A 22,429-nucleotide genomic window follows, 5' to 3' on the forward strand; every position below is an offset into this window, starting at 1 on the left:
GATAACGAGTCTCCAAGAATGGAACTATCTAGTGCCTCAAACAATTATATAGACAAGGATTGGAATTTTTCTATATAATTATGCCACTTTCAACATTCTACAAATATAAAATACCTTTGAAAATTGTAAAATGATAATATTTTGTGAATTTTAATTCAAAATTCAATTATTATGACATTTGCATTTTCAAAAGCATTGCACAAAATTGCATGCACATTAATTATAATACTTACTCATCTGGTCATAGAAAATTAGGTATAAGCCAGTTCAAATAAATCTAAATACCCTACAAAGCTGTGCTATTCAGATGTGAGAGCTGAATGCATGCTAATTACTTTCTGAAAAACTTTTCTTTTGTCAACTCAGCTGGTGGTATTTGGGGAGATGGAGGGAGCTGTATTGTACAGCAGTCCCAAGATATCCTCCATTCAGGATGCTACAGTTTCAGAAAGCCTAGTCCCTCAGGGCTTAAACTCTACCAGAGTCATAACCCATAAAACATGATCACTCAGTCATCACCGGGAAATCCCGGCCTTTTGATTCCCTTTTCCACTAGTAGAACTGGTCCTGCCAGCTCCTGCAGCGGCTTGTCTTGTGGATGTTTTAGGCTGTGCATTACATTGTTGTGACTCTTTGAGGTTCTTGCAGATGTATGATTAAAATGCTTCCTTTGGGCTTGGAAGACTATTGGTGCATGTCTAAAAAAATAGTGAGTTTCTGTATGGGCGTGCATGTATGTGGCAATATTATTTGTGTTATTCTTTTAAATAATTACACAGTTAAGACTTACTTGTGTGTGTAAACAAGGAAACCACTTCGATTTACATGCACTTTTGCTGAAAATTCAAGATCATATTTAGTCCTCCCCTGTACTTAAGTGTATTGGAATACTTAAGGAGACCAGCAAGGAAATGAATGTCAGGCCGCACGTGTAGCTTCCAATCAGATAAAGCTCTGATCATTGACTGCCCTTCATGATACCACTCCTACTCATGTTTCTAGTCTTTAGGTTATGCAGTTACACTGGATACCTGGATGCACCCTGTGCTCTGGCCTCCACTTCTTTCTCAAGGGTGTAATTTTTAATGTCCACATGCCTTTGCATAGTTGGGTTCCTCCCTCTGAAGAGTATTTCACCCATACTGGTTTGGAAAACCTAAAACAATAACAACCACAAGCATGAACTAAGAGGTTACTGTGTGTCAGGCACAATGCCAGCAAGCGTAACCTCCAGTTTCTTAATCCATCCACACAAAGGAATATGGACTTACATATCATTCTTCTCTCTTTTTTAAAAAAGATTTACTTATATTTTGAAAACCAGAGCAGGAAAGTCAGAGATCTTCCATCTGCTGGTTCACTCCCCAAATGCTAGCAACAGCCAGGACTAGGCCAGGCCAAAGCCAAGAGCCAGGAACTCCATCTGGGTCTCCCATCTGGGTGGCAGGAGCCCAGGTATTTTGGCTATCATGGGTTGCATCCTAGGAGCATTTTTAGCGTGGAGATGGCTAACAAAGCAGAGGCAGGGACAGCATTTTGGCACAGCAGGTTAACATGCTTACTGCTGTGCTGCTGACTCACCCTCCTTCTAATGCACCTGTGAAAGAAGCAGATGACAGCCCAAGTGCTTGGGCCCCTATCATGGGCACGGGAGACAAGAACGGAGATCTTGGCTCCTAGCTTCACAATAGCTAGAAGCTGTTGTAGCCATTTGGGGAGTAAACCAGTAGATGGAAGATATTTCTTTCTCTTCCTCTCTCTTTGTAACTCTGTGTTTTAAATAAAGAAATTTTAATAAAGAGAGAAAGCAAGCGACCCAGCCAGCAAGCAGAGGCAGACCTCAACTCCAGGTACTTCAGTATGGATGGGGGCATCGAGTGGTAGCTTACCCTACGGCACCACAATTCTCACCTCATAGAGAAATAGTTTCCATATTTAGTAGGTAAGAAAACTGAGGTTTGGAGAAGTAGAAAGAGGCCAAGTTCAGCGAGGACTGAGTGGGATATGCCCATTGTAGTGTGTTCTGATGGATTCTGATTCAGGTCTGAGTATTACAAGAGAGTGGTTCTGCGTCTTCCTGGATGAACTGCTCGGTGTCCACAGTCACTCACTAAAGATTGAATGAAGGAGTGAATGCTTAGGAAAGGCCATTCATGTTTTTCACCTGAACACAAGCGCTCCCTTCTCCCATTCTTCCCTCTACTCTATTTTTATCCCCCTTTGTATATGACTGTTAATCATTATTACCTTCCTAAAGACGTCAATCTATTTTATCTGAAGAAATAATTCGTTATTTTAATTAAAAGCCAAGTAAGTGTAATGCCACAGGAAAAAGAATTGATCATTCAAATTCCATAAATATTAGTAAATTTAATGGTAGGAACAGAAGTATAGAAACATTTATAACTCATACAGAAAGCAGAAAATTCTACCAGAATTTTCTAAAAATTTGAAGAAAGGAAATCAGAAAAAATATACATTGCATTATAGGAAATAAAAGGAAATATGTACCAATCAAGAAATCAGTTGTACTGATTTACCATGGAAGAAAAAAAATGGAGAAATAAAAAGTAAATAAGGAAAAGAGAACAAACCAAAGAGGAAGAAAAAATTCAGAAAAAGAAGAAGAAAGATTTGGGAAACATGGATTAATTGTAAAAGAATAAAACATTGAAAGCAGCATATCAGTGAAAACCATGGACACTGAAAGATTTTAAAACACAATATAAAATAAAACTAGGAAGGAAAAAACAACAATGCAGGTGAAGTAAAGAACTTTATTTATGAGTTAATTTCATTTTATTCTTAGAAAAGCCTTTCAGGTAAAATGGCTTCAAAGAAACAAACAGTGGGTTAAGCTATGCTGATTTGGGTACATTGTATTTTTTAAGAACTTTTTTTTTTGGACAGGCAGAGTTAGTGAGAGAGAGAGAGAGAGACGAACAGTGCTTTTGAGAGCAAGATCATGGCTGAAGCATTAATGTGGAATATGCATTTAGAAACAAAAAGGCAGTGCCTAGAGAATGCAATTGAACCATTATGGAAGACAGTATGGAGATTCCTCAGAAATCTGAAAATAGATCTTCCATATGATCCAGCTATGCCTCTCCTGGGAATTTACCCAAAAGAAATGAAATCAGCATATGAAAGAATCATCTGCACTTGCATGCTTATAGCAGCTGAATTCACAATAGCTAAGGTATGAAATCAACCCAGATGTCCATCAACTGATGACTGGGTAAAGGAAATGTGGTATATATACACTATGGAATACTACTCAGCCATAAAAGAGAATGACATCCTGTCTTGCACAACAAAATGGATGCAACTGGGGACCATTATGCTTGGTGAAATAAGTCAGTCCCAAAAAGACAAATATCATATATATTTTTTTCTGATTCATGGTAATTAATTTATGGAGTACAAACAAAGTATAGTAGTAAAATTGATATTTCGAGATTTGATTATTATTTATAGCCCTTGTCTATACACCTGAGTAACAGTGGTTTTTCTACTTACTGCTTGATGAACTATTTATTTAGTGGAGTATTAAACTTGTGATTGTAAAGTCAATTGAATTTATTTCATTGCAAAAATTAAAAGAAAAGTAAGAAAGGAAAGAGGACGGATGGTGGGAATGAGGGAGGGAGGGAAGATAAGGTGGGAAATATCATTATGTTCTTAAAACTGCATATGTAAAATACATGAAATCCATTCCCTTTTAATAAATAATTTTTTAAAAAGGATAAAAATCGGAATATCCCTCCTGACCACACTCTCCACAAGGATAATCATAAAATTCATTAATCTGCTATTTCTGTGACTGTAAGGATCATTTAACATAGATTTTTCCTTATGTGGAGTGCCTGGAGCATAGAACAAATGTTTGCTGAATTAGTCATGGAAATTTAAGAGTGGAGAGAGAAATTAGTGATCAACAAATCTGGTTTTAGATTGTGCTTGCATCCCTCAACACTGTTTAAAAGGCTTATCTCTACTTGAGGAATCCCAGTAACAAAATCCAGAGGTAGCTCACTGTACTCGGGGACATTTTTAACGTTCTTGTTTTTGCTTATATTGAGAAAAACAAATCTTGGATTCTGTAACTTGAATCTATCTCTCCTGGTTTTTCTCTATGGTGAATCACAAAATAATTTCTATTCCTTTTCAAACAAAAGTATTACAGTCCTAAACTGAGACAGAATGATGCCATAATGTCTAGATATATAGTGCTTTTCTCTCTCTCTCTTTTTATATATATGTTTATATGTGTGTGTGTGTGTGTGTGTGTGTGTGTGTGTTTATAGCCATAGATTTTTGGTTACAAGGTCATTTAGTATTTTGATTATTCTTGTGTTTTTATTCAATGAAAAATACAATAAGGAACTCAAGATGGGTTCCTACAGTTTATAATCTTATATCTGATTAGCTTAAAGAACCTAAAAGTCTATTTAAAGACCAATAGAAGACAAAGAGATCCAATTTAAAACTGCATATGGCTTTAACCCATATTTGTACATAACAAAAAGTGTGGCTCGGATGGTATATAGTCTGTAAATAAAATAAATACAAGTTTGTATAAAATAATTAATCAAAACATTTGAAGAAGAGGTTTCAGGCTTTTTATTTTTGATTGAGAATATATTTAATTTGAATTGGGTGCCAGATAGGAATCTTAACCTAAGACGCCCATTCATCATTTTAGCAAATTCAGCACTAATGTATGAGTGGAATGTCAATCTTTGGATTTGATTATTGTTTATAGCCCTAGTCTATGTTCCCTCTGAACAGTGGTCTTTCTACTTTGTACTTGTTGAACAATTTATTTAGCGGGGCATTAAGCTTTTGACTATAAAGTAGGTTGAAAATGTGTTATCTCAAAAAGAAAAGGGAGGAAGGAAGGAAGAGAGGGAGGAAGGAAGGAGGGAGGAAGGAAAAGTATTATATTCTTAGAATTGTATCTATCAACTAAGTTATATCTGTTCTTTGTGTAGTAACAAAAATGTAATTAAAATATATAATATCTTTAAGTGAATAATAGTCAATGGGAGCAAGAGAAAAAGCAAAATAAAAACTTTTCTCAATACAAATTAGTCGCCTTGACAAATATGAACTCATATTTGCAAAATTGTCAAGTAAGATTGAAAGATGCATAAGGCATGTGCTGTCATATCTGAACTTTCTCTAATAAAAGTTACTACACAGTGACTTCTTCACCTATGCGAACTCTCAGTCAAGGCCAAATTGCTGTCAACTTCCTTTGGTGAGTCCTATTTATGAGGGGATTATGGCACTCTCAGAGGCCCTACACATCTGACTTGCAATGAGTGCCCACACAAAATATATGATTTTTCTAGCACTGTGGAATTTAATTAATTTTCTGGCAGAGAATACTTTTTATGCTACATGCCTTTTCTCTGACCCTACCCAAGATTTCCATTTTCAAATGTGCTTCATATATTATGAACCTATATAATATTAATGAAGGTCTTCCATATGGTAATTATAGTGCTTGACTGTATAACCTGAAAAGCTCCAGTGCCTACATAAATTCTCTCTCTCTAAAACCAAATGTTACTTTGTAAATTGCACACATACTTGCACCCTCTTCTCTTGCTCTGTTGACCTTCAGTTTCTAAAGCAATGCTCTAGGTATTTGATTATATTTATGATTCTTAGGCAATCTTTTAAATGAGGATTCTGTATCTGCTTTGTATATCACTGCTATTGAAGGTGTACGAAGGTACTTTAAAAAGTTCATGGAAGCCGGCGCTGCGGCTCACTAGGCTAATCCTCCGCCTTGCGGCGCCAGAGCACACCGGGTTCTAGTCCCGGTCGGGGAACCATATTCTGTCCCGGTTGCCCCTCTTCCAGGCCAGCTCTCTGCTGTGGCCAGGGAGTGCAGTGGAGGATGGCCCAAGTGCTTGGCCCTGCACCCCATGGAAGACCAGGAGAAGTACCTGGCTCCTGCCATCGGATCAGCGCGGTGCGCCAGCCGCGGCGGCCATTGGAGGGTGAACCAACGGCAAAGGAAGACCTTTCTCTCTGTCTCTCTCTCTCACTGTCCACTCTGCCTATCAAAAAAATAAAAAATAAATAAATAAAAAGTTCATGGAAAATGCAGGTTATAAAGAACAATTCATGGATTTCAAATGTTTTTGTATCGAAACAAACATCTTCAATTCTATTTTCCATGAATGTTTGAAGTACCCTCATATGCCATGTGCAACACATCTGATTTAATACTTCTTAGTATCCTAGGAAAAGGGGAGTGAAAATCGAGAGAGATGAGTTAATTACCTCTTCTCTTAGGATCTTACTAATTAAACTAAAATGTGAGATTTGGACTAGCCTGTCCTTAGAAATAACTTCTGACTTTCTGCAGAACATGGAAAATTAGAAGTTTTAGGAATTGGAGTTTTGTTCTAGGCTTACCCAAAAACCATATTTAGCCTCTCAGACACGATTTCCTCCTCTGTGAAACAGGGCTGCTGAGCTAGCTGGTATAATATCTGTGGTGATAATATTCATTGACTTCTTTTTTCTCCTGGAACTATCTCTTGAGAAGGATTCCAAGACCTTGCTTTAATTCAGTGGCATGAAATGCTGGGATCATTTCATCAGCTACCTTTTATGTCGTAGACTTGCTCCATAAATGGTGAGATTGCTTCTCATCGCAAAAGAAAAACTTTGGTGATTATTGTAATTCTGATCTGTTTCATTTTTCTAATTTGATGTATATACAGATGCTTCTTGTGCTTAAAAATATGTGAATCTACGAAAGCATTCTGTGCTCCTGAGGAAGACAGGCTGAAGATAGAACAGCTACTTGAGATATTTGTAGCACTTCTCAATGCATAAGAGAGATGAAGGATTTGACATGTCCTTTGTGATTCTTAGCAGCTGTACAAATGGCAGTAAGATTACATGGGAAAAAATTACCTTCACATAAAGATGAAATGTTTTACCATAAGATGTGCTCAATAAAAGCTTGTCCATGTTATGAAATCGCTATCACTTTGAAGATGTTAAAATTTAGGGTGCATGACAATTTCTCAAGGCCATTGTTAAAGGAATTAATTTTTAAGATACCAAGTTAGACTACATGAATTTCATTGCTATTAGTCTGTGATTCCATAAGCATCAGACATAATAATAACAACAGTTCTGTACTGGGATTTGGTGACATAATTATCAAATATTTCATTGGAATTGGTGATGGGAAATTTTTGACAGAAGTCATCTAGTTGTTAGCCAACATTGTACTTAGTGTTCTAGCAGAATGCTGTTATCTTACCAAAATTTTTTTTTAACTTTTATTTAATGCATATAAATGCATATCTTACCAAAATTAATCCTCTGAGGAGACGGTGACTAATTTTCATCTGTGGAATCACCACTTTATTGTTAACTACAGAGTGCTTTCCCTACCTTTTTTGAATGCTATTTATCTATTGAATTATAACAGTCCATAATAAATGTTATAGCAACGATGACTTATAAAAGCAATTTAATAATTGATCGTTTTTACCTTATTAAGGTGTGAAACGAAGTATTCTGAGAATCATAAACTCTTTTACCTGGAAGAAGTATGAAAATTCTCATTTTGAAATCCAGTTAAGAAAAAACTAACTTTTCCAAGGTCATTCAATTAATGAGAGAGTTCTGATCCTGACATCCTGAAACCTAGTCTGAAGTAACCAAATTTATTACAGTAGCTTGCTTCAAAGTATAGATCTTGGTGAGTTGATGCTTTGTTTTGCATCTTTGGATGCACTACTAGTCTTGAATCAGCAGGATGAAATAGGAAAGCAAACAAACAATTTTGTATGGAAGAAGCAGAAAAACACTGGGTAGCATGCCCTGCTGTGCTCCTGGAGGAGCCTGGAGGTCGAGATCCCTTTGTAAAATTTGACATTACAAACATTTTCTGTAACCTAACAAGTACCACTAGGAATGAAACCAGTAAAAATATATTCCAACTGAAAAATCAGTTTATTTATTGTGAACTTAGCACTACCATCTTATGGTTCTGGACTCCACAGAATGCAACACCCTCAGAAGTTTCAGTAAACAAATTAAAGCATGTTACCAAAGATTTCCAATCATAAACATTAATCTAAGTCAACTATCATTATTTAAACCTACCTGTCCACTCTAATGAGGACAACAGATGTCAAATAAAAAAAATAGAACATCCAACTTGAAGAGAATTGTTCACACAGTTACACTAGCTGATTGTAGTGACTTATTAGGTCAGTGACAGGCAAAAGATGTCCTTAGACACCAGTAATACATATTTCTCAGAATTTTAATTCTTTGTGATCCTTGTGGAATATGGCAACATGATAAGCCAGTGTGTTCTGGGAATGAGGAAAATATTTTTAAAACTACAAAGAAGTGGATATTTAATTTTGAAATCATGACACTTTTGTAAGGATAGTGGAAAGCTTTGCCAGAATGCTAAAGTTTTACTAATCTCTAAATTTATCATGAGAGCAAAAAGTGAGGTTGGGAGGAATGACTGCTTTACCTGAGTGCAATGAATTATTTAATGTTTTTCAAGAAAACACCCTATTATTAATGAATCTTCTCTTATTTTTAAGTTGGTTATCAAAAATAAATTATATGTTGTGTTTCTTTGGTATATATTATTATGCATGGTTTATAGGTCTTTTATTTTATATCCATAAGACATTTTCTTCCATACTGAAGTTCTAGTTTTATTGAAGGAATCAGTGTAGAAGTAAGTTTCAGCCAACATATTAATTTACTTTACTGCCAACTCTGCTGGATCATATTAGGCTAGAAGAGAATATCCAAATAGTTTTGGCTTTAGTATGAGTGAGCAACGAAGCAGGAATCATTTGGAGTATGTTTGTGACATTTGAACTTGGAGAAAATTGTGATTATGCTTCAGAGACTGAGAATATATGCTAAATTATGATAGGTAGAGGATATTTCTAGGGAGAAGGAAAGGGAAGTGGTAGATTCAAATCAGACAGAGCAAACAACAATGTGCATGTGACTAACCACTGAGGAAGGAGGCTAATATAATTCCCTTGTAGTTGGCTACTTCACTAGTAAGTCAGATTTTTCTTGCATGACAAGACAAGCAAGTAAAATGGAAACACTGGGAACTAAGAATGTGCTCTAGGTGAAATAGAACCAAGGGTTGATCTACAGGTGTCTCAAATAGTTAACTGTGCAGATAGGCCCTTCTTTGCCATGGGTATGTGCTTGATATGTGAACATAGCAACCTATCACATACATTTCAAAGAAAACAGGATCTGCATATGGCCTCTGAGGTGCACTCAGTAGTCTTCTTGGGATATAATATAGCTCAAAGAAACACATTCACATCTAGATGAGAATTCATAACTTCTGAAGCTATAAAGCATAACTGTAGAAAATGAAACATATTTTAGGTGATAAAATTCTCCTTAACAAACCTCTTTTAGTTTTCAGAGGAATTTGGTATCATTTATGAGAAAAAAAAAATCTTTGTGTGTTTTTGGCAAAGCACTTTAAAATTTTGATAATATTTTAACACAATAAATTAGTTCAATCTGGAAAGTGTAATGACTTATAACTGAAATAAATTATTATGGGTCATAATACATTTTTTTTTATTTTTTTATTTTTTTATTTTTTTTTTTTTTTTTTGACAGGCAGAGTGGACAGTGAGAGAGAGAGACAGAGAGAGAAAGGTCTTCCTTTGCCGTTGGATCACCCTCCAATGGCCGCCGCTGCAGCCGGCGCACCGCGCTGATCCGATGGCAGGAGCCAGGAGCCAGGTGCTTTTCCTGGTCTCCCATGGGGTGCAGGGCCCAAGCACCTGGGCCATCCTCCACTGCACTCCCTGGCCATAGCAGAGAGCTGGCCTGGAAGAGGGGCAACCGGGACAGAATCCGGCGCCCCAACCGGGACTAGAACCCGGTGTGCCGGCGCCGCAAGGTGGAGGATTAGCCTATTGAGCCACGGCGCCGGCTCGGGTCATAATACATTTTAAAATGTACTATTTTTGTCATTTAAGCACAATTTTAGAATTTAACTAATTTAATCAAGAAAAGTAAGTTAACCACTTCTTACAGTGAACAACTGCTATATTGAAATGGTGACTAGAAAAGATAAAAATCTAATTGTTTCTCTACAACTTTAGTAATACTTATTAAGAAAAATATATAAACAGAAATACCATAAAATATTTTACTAATAAAATATTTTCAAATATAGTTTTATTTGACAAACATTTTATTTTAATGTAACTAATAAGCCAAGGTAAACTGTACTTCAAAAAGATACCAGTTATTTGAAGGTTTATTGCACTTTGAAGGAAAAAGGAGCATGCATGTTTTCAAAAACTCGAGGTTCAAAACAACAGATAAGCAAAATTAAATGTTTGGAAAGATTAAGAAAGCATTGAATCATCTACAGTTTGGTATAAAATCATTAACATTTTCCAAAAATGTTATAATTCAGGCATGACAGTGATGTTTGAATTTATGATTAGCTTTTACCTGCAACTGTAGTTTATTTATGAGATTCAATAATGACTTTTTGACGTTTGCTCATAAATTGAGGGGCACTAAAAGAGTATTTTAGCAATATGGGCTTCTTTTTTTAAGCCAATGATTTTTTAAAAATAGCTATGATAATTCAAACTGGTTTACACTAAGGCAGTATGTGACATATATCGCACCATTAGTAATTAAAGTGATAATTTATTTTCTGGGATCTCATAAAGTCCCAGTATCATAGCTATAAGTTATTTTGTTTTATTGGATGAGTTACATATTTTTAGTAAAAACTGGAATTAAAAATTATAACTACTACTTACTATTTTTGGGAAAAGAAAACCATAAACAAGTATTATTAAGTCATGGACTTCTCTTTGGCATGACTATAGTTTATATTAAAGTATGGTTTCTGAAATTGCATGAATATTACATTTATATATAAATGTCTGTATTTTTCTTTCAGAAGTCCAATGGCATCAAATCAATTTTTAAGTGTTTGTGGGTCACTTTAGTGCCTGTGACCATGACACCTAAGGATTTACCTCATTGCTAAATGAAACTGAGACACTTAAACTGCAAATGGAAGTTGTATTTTAATAGTCTAACCAACTGTAAATATGTGCCTAAATCTCTTTTAGTAAGTGGTTGTTATTTATTTGCCTCTCTTCCTTCAAGCAGTTGAAAGCTTTTGTTTTGTTGTTTTTGCAGCAGTCTTAAGTGAAAGGGGTTATAGACTTAATGAGTAATTGGTGGAGAAAGAAAATACTTTCAGTGAATGTCCATCTATTGCATTTTGGTAGATAGTTTAACCACTCCATGTTCTATCTCTCACCTCTAAGTGATTGTCTAGTAACCTACATCAAGTTCCCAACACTTTATGCAGACACTATAAGATGATTTGAAGTGGAAGGGAAAAGAGGACGGTAAAGAGGGGAGGAAGATTTACCAGCAATTTATAAAAGAATCAGCTTCCCAACATAATTTGGAGATGCTATAGCAAAGCAGAGAAAGCATGAAGAATGCATGCAAAGGAAAAAAAATGGAAGTGAAAAAATGGACCTCTCTGTAGTTGGGCTTAATGCAAGTATGAATGAATCAGAAAATGAGGATTGGCTGTGTCTAGATTGTGGAATAGGGATCTATCTGGACACACTGGTAAGCCAGACAAATCCTAAATAAATAAACTGCCTTGTAAATTACTTCCTACTGCTTACTGTGAGTGGTACTTGTTTGGCATAGCCACTTTTTAAGAATTGTCCTGTAGGCCAGTGCCGTGGCTCGCTTGGCTAATCCTCCTCCTGCGGCGCCAGCATCCTGGGTTCTAGTCCCGGTCGGGGCGCTGGATTCTGTCCCGGTTGCCCCTCTTCCAGTCCAGCTCTCTGCTGTGGCCCAGGAAGGCAGTGGAGGATGGCCCAAGTAATTGGGCCCTGCACCCGCATGGGAGACCAGGAGAAGCACCTGGCTCCTGCCAGCGGATCAGCGTGGTGCGCCAGCTGTAGTGGCCAGTTGGGGGGTGAACCAACGGAAGGAAGACCTTTCTCTCTGTCTCTTTATCTCACTATCTAACTCTTGCCTGTCCAAAAAAAAAAAAAAAATTGTGCTGTAGAGGACTCTTACACAATAATTGTGGGCAAGATCAGGGAGATAAATTATAGGATGCATTTCATGCTAAATGTTAGAACGATCACTACATATATGATTGCTTTTTTTCAAGATTTGAAAAAGTGAATTGAGTGTAGAAACTTTGTAAATATGGATAAGTAGAAATGATATAGACATTAGAATTAAATGAAGTAAGAGCTGTTAATAATCAATTACTAATCAAAATATTACTTATCTTCCTTTACATATTATTTTCTCTCCGAGGATGTCCATGGATATTATTGGTACCAATCAACATTAGCTATGAAGGGGCCCCTTCTACTTCTCATGTGACTATTTGTTATGTTCACCTGTTTTACACAACATGAAGTAAGAAATGTTAATAGGAACATAAATGCAACAAAAAGGTCTCTGCTGACCTGAGGAAACGTGAAAAAATCAATTTTGGAAAAGTTTTAATCTGAGTAAACTGTATTAGCTCTCTTTCAATACAGAATTTAAATTTTAAAGTTGATTCCATTAGTCTAAAATGAACAAAGAAGAAAAGAAGTCATAGATGTTGTTTGACACTGAAAAGAAAATATGTGGATTTATTGGTCTTTGAGGTGGACTATTTTCTCTTTCAACAGCAAAACTCTTGCTAAATGAATAGTCACACATTATTTCCTTTATGGAAGCATTTACGTGTATAAAGCACTGGCTATGTTCTTAATAAGCCTGTTTTAAATTAATGAGTGTCATTCACATTATATCTTGCTAAAATGATTTAAAATGCCTTTCAAAAATGTGTCATAAAATTCTGACACTTAGTCACAGTTTCATTATGTTCAAAATATATAAAAGTCTACCAAAAAACTGCAGTCCTTTTTGCCTTGATGTATTGCTCTTATTATTCAAAAATATAAAATTGGTGATTGTTTCCTACATATGAGTATTTTCAATTGATACAGGCTTCAGTGGCAGAAAACTTAGCTATTAGTGTACTGAACTGGTACCATCTCGATGCCTTCATGGGCATCTTTCTGCTGGAACAAAGCCACCTCATCTCACCAGCTTTAGTAGGTCTGAATGTACTATCCATTGCTGCTTTGGCAGAACATGTCCAGACAATGTTGTTTCCAATATTATCTGAGTAACTCTAAAGCATTTCCTTTTACACACTTAATCTCCCTCATGCATCTTTGCACATACACAGCAATATTTTGCCTGTTGTGGTCATCTTTCTCTTCCTTTCGTCAATCAAGACTCACATTTTTTCTGCACACTTCTCTTGAACAAATGGGCATTAGTTCATGAATGCTCCAAGGAGAAACAGATTGAGTTGACTCCCTTCTTATATGTGAAAGACCACTAAGATTCCAAAGTGGAGATAATTTTTAGAGTTAAAAAATTCTTAAAATGCAGATGGGTCTTTAATTGATAGGGATTCAGGAAGTCCTATAAAATGATAGGGATATTTCGAGCCTTGTGATCAGGGAGCAGTTTCAAAGTGAAAACTGTTTGCAAAGGTGTATAAACTAGTCTTCTGTAAGTTGGAAAGTTTACCTTAACTCTCAAGTGATTTAACCTTCAGATAATTTAAAAGTTACAATACGTATATGAATGTGTACATGTGTGTATGTTTCTAGTTGAAGTAGAAGCATGATCAGTTTAAAATAGTTATCTTAAATAAGTGGAGGTGTTCACACTTCTGAGACTTTATTGAGATTCCTGAGATCACAATGGTTTGGATCTGGCTAGCAGCCCGGTTGCTCTTTATTTCTGCCAAAGTGGCAACATCTCATCTGAGCCTCCACCCTAAAGCTAAGAGATCTGCAGACCAAACTGCATTATCATCAATGTTCTAATCAGCCGAGCTACTCTGCTGCTTACATTTCAGGTGTTTTCCAATCATGAGAAGTGTGGAAAGTGAGACTCATTACAGCTGCTCTCAGGGTGAGAAACACAGAAAGAGTGTAACTTTGGTGCAGTAATGAAACCATCATGCAAAAGAAAAATCTCAGCTATTGGGCACTATATTGAGAAATATATGATAGGGGCTGACTTATGGATAATTCTGAATTTGGCCTAAATGTAATCAATCACAAAAAAGACTCCTCAGTATAAAATATCATGCCATATGTTGACCAAGCATATGTTTTGAGGTTTAAAGGTCATTGGAGATTTCATATTCCTTTCCAACTTTGATAAGTTGCTTTTCCTAATAATGTTGTTTTCTCAGTGATTGTATATGCTTTATATATAAGATATCTTTGCAAAAATAGTGGTAATTGATTTTATCTGACAGTTAATAATAGTGTGGAGTACTTCCTTTGAACTAGCCCTGTTCTAGATGTTAGACTGAATATATAATAATTTTAACCTGTTGCTGCTATCATTTATTTCCTTTTTATTTTTACTATTTCATTGCAAATGGAGTGCCTTTGTATTCCTGAATTTTTTCCCAGCACATAGATAGTAAGACATGTATATACTGTGTATTTTTGTACTTCCTAATCTAAGTGGATTTCTGGAAAGGAGAGAGAGAAGAAACAGCACAACCAAGTACACTACCTCTTCTCCTTATTTCCAAAATAATGTTTCAGGTCTGGGGAAACTTTGACATGAATTGAAGCCATTCTATACTCCATAAGTAAGTCTGAATTCAGAAAATTACTCTGTATCTTATGAATCCTGGCAGTTTCAGAAGGACCATATTTTTCCATGGATGAACCAATTCAGGATAATTTCTAAATGTATTAGATACAAAATATAACTTTTCCACTTTAAATCTGTGCCTTATCTTATCCTTTGATGTGTGTTTAGTAAATACTTGTATTTGACTTTTAAAAATACTCCATTTCTTAATAATATTGAGTTGTCTGCACATTATCTTACCCCACTAAATGGTGTCGTGCTGAGGCTATGCTGTGCATTGGAATTCATTTTCTCTGGGGCATGTCTCATTTATGGCTTTGGTTTTGTAATAGGGTAAATGACAGAGTGTATGAAATTCCTATAGCAGTAGCATTTATATTTATTTGGAGACTCATTGCATTTCTCTTTTCATATTTTTGTATATGAGGACCTCAAATGAACTTCTCTTCCCTCCCTAAAGTAGGTTGAAATAGCAGTACCTCATGTGCCATTTCTGAGCTTGGATAGCAAAAATGGCAGTACTGGGAGCACCATCATATAATAGGAAGGTGTTGTACATGCATTTCTACTTACTCAAGAAATTCACACACAGACTAGAAAGTCCTTTGCTTTTCCCACATTTTATAGACAAAGTCCTTAGAATATTTTCCCCTTAATATTCTTCTCAGTTGTGATGAGTAGAGATACACTTTCCAATCCATGGCCTTAGCTTTTCTTTCAGGGAAAGTGAGTGATATTCAGTTATTGCTATAAATTTTGCTTGAGTACTTGCTTTTTAATTCATATGTATGCCATTCTCTTTTTGCACAAAGGATTTGAGGCATGTTCTAGAATCCATAAGAAATGAATATATGTTAATGAGCCGATATCCAGTTATTTTAAATTAATTCCCAATTTGTTGGTTTATATTCTAATATGATTTGTAAGAACTTTTTGATATATTTAGTATGTGGTGTTTTTCGTTTGAAAGGCAGAGTGACAAAGAGAGAGAGAGTGAGAGAATTCTTTCATCTGCTGGTTCACTCACCAAGTTGTCACAATGACTGGGCTGAGCCAGTTAAAAACCAGTTCAGAACTCCATCAGGATCTTCCACATTGGGGGGGGGGGGGGGCAGGGACGCAAGTGCTGAACCAAAAACCATTGCATTCTCAGGTACATTAGCACTACGCAAGACAGGAAGCAGAGTAGCCGGGAGTTGAACAGATGCTCTATTTGGGATTCTGGTTTTACAAGCGGTGATTTAGCCCTCTGCAACACAATACAGGCCCCTAGTATGTAGTCTGTAAGGGAGAATCATTTATATATTAACTACATGTGATTTTATGCAGAATAATAAATTATTATAGAAATTTTATGCAATCTAAATTTGTTTTTGTTGATCCTTATTCACAAATGGGAGGTAAAGTAGTTTGGGTCAACCAAAGCAAGCCAATATATGAATTGATTAAATAATCTACATTGCCATAATGCTGATTATATAGAAGAAAATCTTCAAAATCAGGCCCAGTTTTGTAAATGAATATGAAATTTAATTTATCCAGCATTTTGGAATGTGCAATAAATCTCTGTTATCTAAATAAATTTTTTTTTATTTGTTTGACTAGAGTATTTTATCAGGTTTCTGCATTTCCTGAAGCTATTCTTTCTGTAGAGGAATATCTATCTATCTATCTATCTATCTATCTATCTATCTATCCACACACATACATACACATATATATTGAGTCACCTTTTGCCATTTATTCAACACAAAAGATCTTCAAATTTCTGAGCATTTATTCCCTCACAAGAGATGTTATCTTACGGTGTCGAATCTTCCAGTGTAAATTAGGTTCCTTCCTGATTCTCTACCAGCATTCTGAGAAATTAAAGAAAAGAAAGTACAGAACTTGCCAGCTGGAGACAGTCATGTTAAATATTTTGCCCTTCTGTGTTCTTGCATCTGTATCCTCCCATCAGAAACAAAATAATCCTGAAGTACTGTGATACTTCAAGAAGGAAATGTTTAGAGAGAAGGAAAAAAGTCTTGGTTTCTTAAGTTCAAAAGCAGCCCCACTAAGTTGTTATGCATGATCTTCATGCACAGTCTGGACAAGATGGCCATTTTCATCTAGAAGTATTTCTGTGAGGTGAAAATGCATTTTATTCTTGGAATTTTTCAGCACAATGAATTTCCAGTGCCCACAGGATGATTTAGGTAGGTAACCTGGCCTTGTTAAACATGCTACACTGTTCTGACCGTCAACATTATAACTCATCAGACCTTCCAAAGCAAGAGCTGTTTAAATCAAAGGATTTTCATTGTGGATCCTTGAATGCCGCTGGCTAGATGTCAGCGCATGTAAGATGCTCTCCAAGTAATTGTAAAGCTCTGTTCTCCAATCAGCATATATTATTGCAAAGCTAGGAGTACACTGTCAGAATTTCTATTTAAGTTATAATGTAGTCATTTGAACTTTGAGTCACACATACTTAAATGTCTCTACTGGATTAAAAGCATCTTACATTCTTCTTCTCCCATAATGGTGTTCAGGACAAAAATACACTCTTTTGATTTACCTAATTATTCATCGGGGATAGCTATCATTGTTTTCATGATAGGATTTAATATCCACAAAGTGTTTCATGACAGTTTTAATGTGTTAGTCCCCAAATGCTTTAACTCTTAAAGAACAGGAAAAATTGGGAAGCCTTTGCATATGAGAGTAAAGGGAGAAATATAGACTTAAGTCTTTTGGTTGGTTGGTTTTACCCAGGGAGTATGATATGGATTGAATAAGCAGTGATTTTTTTTTCCTTCCAACTTTCAAGAGAAAACAGATGTAGGAAATCACATCTAGACTCTTTGTCACATTCAGCCCCATATAGTCATTAGTGGAAATAAAATGGGGAGGTGCCCTATGTTGAGACTGGGCCTGGTTGCAAATAGCAAAAATCTCCTCAGATCAGGAGTAAAATTACTGATAAGGCTGAAATGGTAATCTAGGTTATCAAAATTGTTTTCAAAGACAAAATCTTACTATTATTATGAGAGAACTTTGAAATGCAAGCTAAGATTCTCTATTTTAGTTTACCTTAGGAAACAAATTAGGCAACATATCAGTTGCTATGTGTCAATTTTCTTGCAAAATTATGGATCTGTTTAAGACTTAACATATCTATTTTCAAATTTGTTTTCTTCCTATGCTTTAGATATCTTTAAATTAACCAATGCAAATAAAATGTGGATATTTTAAAATATAAACACTTTTTCATAAAAATTATAATAGTTTAACAATATTTTAAATCCATATAAGTATCATGACTGAGAAGAATGTTGAATTACAAGAAGGGAGAGTAATGATTGACACTGAGAAAGTGTCTTATAAACAGAATTGATTTTTATCCTCTTGGTTTTTCACTTTGTATGAATTGTAATTTCAGACTGTACTTTCAAAACTAATCATAAAAGAGCCTAATAGCTAGCAATTGATATTTTCTCAAATTGGGTCAATAGAATTTCCTGCACATTTAGAATCAAGCTATTCTTATAGTGGTTATTATTCTCTTCAATGGACAGTCTGCATATGATGTCTTTCTGACTTTGTTCTCTCTATTTAAAACTATAATTTATACTTTTGCATAAAAACTACATAGACTGTGACTAGAGGAAATATAGACAATTTGGTAAATTGAGGTGTGTCTTCAACTGTAGAAAACATTGAATATTATAAAAAATCATGGAATTCTATAGAAGCTCATAGATATATATCATGTATACCAATGACTGTGAGTTATATTTATCTATCTGTTTCATATATTTACATACACAAACACACAACAGATTTCCAAATTTCATGGAAAAATAAAATTAAAGGAGAAGGTATTTTTCTGTGAACTTTTTGAAGTCTCCTCATATATTATATTCGAAATGAGCATTTTCACAATGACATTAACTATAAATAAATTAATACTTGCAAGGTTTCTGAACCAAATGTTTTGAGTAGCATATCTGAAACCTCATATATGAGTGGAGGTACCCATGCCTGCTGAGTTCAAACCTTTGTTGCCCAATCTGTAGACATCTTCCCAATTCAGGCACAGTTTGCAGACTCCTTTCCTGGAATGGTGTGATGTGACCTGCAGAGCTGTTTTCTGCATAACTCTATCAGAACCCATATCAAAGTTCAGACAGATCTGCACTTGTGTACCCGACTCTTCCATGAGACTGACATCCCTGTGAACAGAGGGCATAGTACCTGCTTCACTCAAAACTCAATGTCTTGTACTTCCAAGAGTTCCAGTATATGTATTTGAAGAATGGACATAGTTCTTTGATTTCATTAAAAATGTCTCCTGAAAAGCCAAATATCAAACACAACAACACTATTCTCCATGTTTTCTCCACTGTACTTAAAATTGTTTATTTTGCAAATATTTGTTGGACACTGTGTTCCAAATATTGTTTCTCTTTCAGGAGGAAGATAAGATGAACTATATGGTTTCTTTATAGTATAAAAAAAATCAGGATTCCTGTTGTGGTTTTGATTAACTTTTCCCTGATGTCTAATAATGTGGAGTATTTTTTTCATATATTTTCATATATTTGTTGGGCATTTGTGTTTTTTTCTTCTTTTGAGAACTGTCTATTGAGGTCCTTTGCCCATTTTTTAAAGAGTTATTTATTTATTTATTTGAAAGTCAAAGTTAGTTCACTCCCAAAAGGGCCACAATGGCTAGGGTTGGATCGGGCCAAAGGCAGGAACCAGGAGTTTCATCCAGGTCTTCCATATGGGTGCAGGGGCCAAGGACTTGGGCCATCTTCCATTGCATTCCCAGACACATTAGCAGGGAGCTTGACTGGAAGTGGACCAGCAGGGACTCTAATTGGTGCCCATATCGGTGCCCGTTTCTTGACTACTTTTGTTGTTGTTGTTTAAGTTGCTGATATTCTGTTAATCCTTTGTCAGGCAGTTTGCAAATATTTTTCCCTATTCTCTTGGTTGTCTCTTCACTCTTCATTTTTTCCTTTGCTGTGTGGAAGCTCCTGAGTTTAACATAAGTCCATTTGTTTAGTTCTGCTTTTGCTGCCTGTGCTTTGGAGGTCTTCTTCAAGAAGTCGTCCCCTGCACCAATGTCTTGGAGTATTTCCCCTACATTTTCTTCCAGCAACGCTATAGTCTCTGGTCTTAAATTTAGGTCTTTTATCCATCTTGAGTTCATTTTTGTGTATGGTGAGATGTATGGTTTTAACTTTGTTCTTCAACATGTAGACATCCAGTTTTGACAGCACCATTTATTGAAGAAATTATTCTTATTTCAATTATTTTTCTGAGCACTTTTGTCAAAAATCAGTTATTTGTATGTATGTGGATCGACTTATGGGCTTTCTATTCTGTTCCATTGATCTATGTGTAAGATTTTATACTACCGAGCGGCTTTAATTACTATAGCTTTGTAGTAACCTTTGAATTCAGGTATTGTAATGCCTCCAGCTTAGATTCCTTTAGAAGAAATGAAAAGTAATAATGCGAAAATGATTTTAAAGGACTATAAATATATAAAATATATATCAGAGAATAATAATTATAATTAAATAATAATAATGAAAAACATTGTAGTACAGTCTTCAGGTCAGGATTGGAGAGATCTTGATGAGGGAAGCACAGGAACAGAATCTTCTTACTTCTCTCCTGTTTTAATCTCCTGAAATAAACTGTAAACCTCATGTTTACTACCCCTTAACTACTACACACATTATTATGCATACTTTTTTGGACACAAAGAATATTGTATTTTTTGAATCAGGGATTTTGAAAGGATAGTTAAGTTCACTTGGTAGTTCCTTTAATTCAGTCTTGATAATGAATTGCCTCACAATTTTCTGCTTGCATGTCTCTGTGTGAATAAGAATATCACCCAGGATACAATAATTCTCATTAAATGTTGGAAAACTGAAACTGACATGTTTTACACTCTATTGTAGCGAAGGATACCTCCAAGTTTCTCAATAACATGTGGACCTACCTCTACACCTCTGCTTCCTATCCCTGGCTTTAATTTTTCTCTTCTCTCATTTGTATATCCCTATTCTTATATTAACACACAAGTCCACACAAGTTACCTCTTTCCATGAATTTATAAGTGTCAGAATCCTGCATGAAATTGTAATCCCCCTTCTCTTTGTAACATTTTTGTATGCATGTTTGTCAGAGAATATTTTCTGAGAGCCTGTTTTGTTTAAAGCACAGAGCCAGGAACAAAGCAGCATCTCAGCTCTAGAGACAGGGCTGTTGTAGGCCAGAATGCAGGGCATGCGTGTGCTGGTTATTTACAGCCAGGGACCATTCTGAATGCTCCATGCCCTTGCTGCACCTAAGTGTTAAATATTTTGAATGTCAACCTTACCCGTTGCATTAGGAACCCCTGGGAACTTTCAGACTCCTCACTCATCTATCTTTTCTTGAAACTAAGCTGTTGCACCTATGTGGTAAATTCCTAGATAAGAAAGAAGCCTAGTTTTGTCCCACTTTTCTCTCAAAGCTCCCCAGAGGAGTATGCGTTGCTGTTCTGTGGAATCTTTATGAAGAATGCATTGGAAACGACTTAGACATCTTGTTGGCTACCCTGAGTAGAGCAGAGTGTTTGTTTGGTTCTATTCAGAAGAGGTCCACGATTTGATAAGAATTGCTGGAGGAGGTTTCCAGGATGGCAAGCCTCCTCTTCAGCTTCATCCTGAAAAGTGCATATCACTTCAAAGTCTCATAAATCTAAGACTGCTTGGGAAGAAAGACAGGCAATAAGAAAGATGGAGAGGAGAGAAAAGGAACAAAAGACAGAGAAAGAGAGAGAGAGAGAATCCCTGTAGCTGAAAATTTTAATAGAAATGCATGATTGCAAATCATCTTACCTCTTACCTATGCATGTTGAACAAAATTCAAAGTTTCTCTGGTTTTAAATACAATGAATAGTTAAAATTCTTGTCATTGGAATTAGACTCCTGAATAGATCTCATCTCCTATATCTAGAAGCTGAATGTTAGCCTCTTAAATTCATTATTGTGTATCCCTTTGCAGACATTATGTCTAAGTTAAAGATATAACTATTGTGTGTAGATGACTTCTAAGAATGATGCAGACATTGCTTTCTGAATTCTGTGGGACAATCTGATTGTCTGCATTGTTCACATAAGGAAATTGAGGCTTAGAATTACCCACTCGGGTCCCTATATCACCCTGATGTCTCACCCAGGTGTCAGACCACAGCATCTGAACCCTATGTTCTGTGGATACTATTGCTTCACACACATTTCCTGTAAACTGTTCTTGAGAAGGAGTAAGTAGTGTATAAGTGGGATTTTATTAATAACAATTCTGCAACAGCGCTATTACATTCTAGGCATTATATTGTGAATTACACAGTGCAACACTGTGACAAAGTGACAGTTTTGCTTTCTTCCTGGCACAAATAGTGCTTCATAAGTTCAGTGACACCTTTTACGTATCAGAATTTGTTTATTCCTTTTGCTTTCTGGAGGACCAAAAAGAAAACAGTTTTCTTTACTACATCTAAGTAAACTGGGCTGTCAATATGGATTCATAGGACATACTGCTGTTAACTAAATTTGTCAGATGTAAGAGATTTTTCAAATATTTCTGTAGCTGCAGAGTATATAAGAAGTCGTATCAT

At 35.7% G+C, this 22,429-nt stretch overlaps 1 protein-coding gene across 15 annotated transcripts in view; it reads left to right on the forward strand.

The window, feature by feature from the left end:
* Positions 1–22,429, forward strand: part of PCDH7 (protocadherin 7) — a 434,348-nt gene that overhangs the window by 236,475 nt on the left and 175,444 nt on the right. The window lies entirely within an intron of this gene.

The sequence above is a fragment of the Oryctolagus cuniculus genome, chromosome 2 (genome assembly GCF_964237555.1).
Source record: "Oryctolagus cuniculus chromosome 2, mOryCun1.1, whole genome shotgun sequence".
NCBI lineage: Eukaryota > Metazoa > Chordata > Mammalia > Lagomorpha > Leporidae > Oryctolagus > Oryctolagus cuniculus.